We start from the raw sequence: 334 nt of genomic DNA, 5'->3' as shown, positions 1-334 counted from the left end.
ATAAATAGCATTTTTTCTTTCTTTTTTTTTTTTTTTTGGCAACACCAAGAAACACATGGCATCTTTGTTTCCCGAGCAGGAATCAAACTGGCACTCCCCCTACAAGTGGAAATGCCAAGTCTTAATCATTGGACTGCCAGGGAAGTCCCACCTTTTCTTATTTTTAAAAACTTTTCTGCAGTAAATCTGTCTCATTGAAATTGAATTTTGATTTGTCACTTTGCCAATTTTTAAAATTTATCATTCCCAGTGATATGTTAAGACTCAGAAGTGTAATTGTGGGATTTGTCACCGGTTTTGTAGCTAAGTGTTGTCTGCTCTGATCAGACTTACT

Source organism: Bubalus kerabau, chromosome 15 (assembly GCF_029407905.1).
Source record: "Bubalus kerabau isolate K-KA32 ecotype Philippines breed swamp buffalo chromosome 15, PCC_UOA_SB_1v2, whole genome shotgun sequence".
Lineage (NCBI taxonomy): Eukaryota > Metazoa > Chordata > Mammalia > Artiodactyla > Bovidae > Bubalus > Bubalus kerabau.
This window is presented reverse-complemented; position numbering follows the sequence as displayed.